The 2,418-nt window shown below is 50.0% G+C and overlaps 1 pseudogene; it reads right to left on the bottom strand.

Annotated features, from left to right (window-relative positions):
• Positions 1-237: 237 nt before the first annotated feature.
• Positions 238-2,098, bottom strand: LOC103628349 (protein G1-like7; annotated as a pseudogene).
• Positions 2,099-2,418: the final 320 nt, after the last annotated feature.

Below are 2,418 nucleotides of genomic sequence, written 5' to 3'. Positions count from 1 at the left end.
ACCGATTGATTCCCCGTTAGTGGAATCAAACGATGGAGTGCCTCATCGTCGCTGAAGCGGAGCAGTCGTGGGCCATAGTGGTCGCCGGAAAGACGATAGGTCGGTTGGATCCCAATCCTCCTGAGCAAGGAGCGTGATGCCATGGCGCCTATTATCCACCGCCATGCCCCCTTAATCTTGCGATACACGCGAAGATGGTAATATAATTAAACAAAGATCTGCAGGTCTACTGTACTCTCAAGTGGAGCTTGGTGCAGCGTTACTCCCTCCAGCCTGGGCAGCGGACACCGCAGCAGCAGCTGTTGTAGCCCTGCCGCTCTTGGCGGCAGCAGCAGACGAGCTCGTCGAAGGCTCCGTAGCCTGCTACGCGCGCTTGTGCTTCTTCTTCTTTTCGTAGGGGATGCCGCGCGCCTTGGCCTGCGAGTCGCGCACTTCGCGGAGATAGATCCGCACGGCGCGCGCCGCGAAGGGGTTGGACTCGGTAGTCCTGCCGCTCTCCTCGTACGCCACACAGGTGGCTGATGAGCGCGTCGAGCGACCCCCACGCCTGGCGCAGCGGGCACGAGCAGGGCCCCAGCGGCGCACGCTGGCCATAGTAGGCGCACCCGAACTGCGTGCACCATAGTAGGCGCACCCGGCGGGATCGGCGGCCGGAGCGAAGGCGGAGATTGGGAACGACAGAACAAATCGTGTTCTCTGGAGGCAAGACGTTGAGAGAGATGGCAGAGGAGAGCGTGCGGCATCCGGCGGCGTGGGACGAGGGTGAGGACGGGGTTGGCGGTGGCGGAATCGGGCAAGAGGAGGCAGGGGGCGAATCGAGATGACTTTGGGGCTGGGGCGGTGGGATCGGGACGCGGGGGCAGAAAATTGGGTGGGCAGGATCGGACGGCTGAGATTGTAGAACTATAGAATGGACAGCTAAGATCGCAGAACGTCAGGCTACCCTTACAGCCTTAATAAGTAGTAGAGATTTCACTTATCATTTTTATATGGGGACTTGAGGTTATCTTCGAATAGAATGTTTATCAGTTTTGGTAAATTATTTGCTATTTTCAATCGAAACTAGTGTATTTTATGGATTTAATTATATTCTGACGATTTCTGTAGAAAGAAATTAATAATGCACAAATAGCCTCAGAAATTCATGAAATTATACGGACGCACAACATATGGTCGTATATAGTCGTCAAAAATAATGGGACCATAAAATCCACAAGATGTCAACGTTTCTTCTATTTCACTTCCACTTATTGCATAAGTTACGGGTGAAATCAATCTAAGTATCCAAGTGTCAACATAATCAATATTCCACTTTATCATTTTTATGTGAGAACTTGAAGTTGTCTTCTTATAAAATGTTTATTAGTCTTGATAATTTATTTGTAATTTTGTGGCTGAACAAGAATAAGAATATTTTATGAATATTTTATGATAAGTAATTAATGAATTATCCGACAAGTATCTGATATCCGACCAAATAATATCTGTATCTATCACTTATCTGTCCGAATAAATATCCGGCCCCTGTATCCGTCTCGTTTCTAACTATCCGAATCTGATTCTAAATCCGATTTAAGTACATTAGAGTAGGATACATAATTAACTACTATTCGTCTCGTTTTCACCCTAGCGAGTGGTGGTCACCCCCGGTCGCGGCCGTCGCACATGCGAGAGCGAACGACGCCCACAACGGGCTCTAGTCCAAGGTCGCCAGACACCGGCGCCAGGCCGTTATTCGTGGCCGAGACTCTGTGCTCCTACTGCCTACGTGTTCCTGTGAAACACGATCCGTTTTCTGTGGAAACCCTGCTACTATCTGACGTGAGCTTCAGACTATCCGCAGCGGTTTTCTCTAAATTTTCCCTCCTATATCACTTTTTGTGTCACATCATTAATATTTCATCCCCTAATTTTTTATCTCCCGCAGCAGTTCCCCTTGTATGCTTCCTTTATATCCAACTACAACCATAAAATATCAATTTCTAACTCCATTCATCATTTATTACTTTTTCCTTAACCAACAAACACATGTATTGCACGGATAGCGAGGAAGGGGGCTTCATAGTTCTCCCCTCATATCTGAGAGACTATTACCCATACCGCTTGTACTGTTAGAAGTAGAGGTTCAAATAGGGTGCGTGATTACGGACAATAGAGTAGCTTTGTAGGCGCTGCAGTAGCGTCAGAGGAGCAGACGCGACGAGCGCTGCAGACAGTCTCAAACGTGTGTGCGAGTGCTACCTGTTGAGCACCAAATTGAGCGGGCGGACGGTCCGGCCCTGAGGCCGGACGGTCCGCGGTCCGGACAGTCCGCGCCTGTGGGCCGGACGGTCTGCGGTCCGGATAGTCCGCGCCTGTGGGCCGGATGGTCCGCGCTTGCGCAGAGCAGTTTAGGGTTCCGAGTTTTGTGCTATGATT

This window comes from Zea mays, chromosome 5 (assembly GCF_902167145.1).
Source record: "Zea mays cultivar B73 chromosome 5, Zm-B73-REFERENCE-NAM-5.0, whole genome shotgun sequence".
Lineage (NCBI taxonomy): Eukaryota > Viridiplantae > Streptophyta > Magnoliopsida > Poales > Poaceae > Zea > Zea mays.
This window is presented reverse-complemented; position numbering and strand designations above follow the sequence as displayed.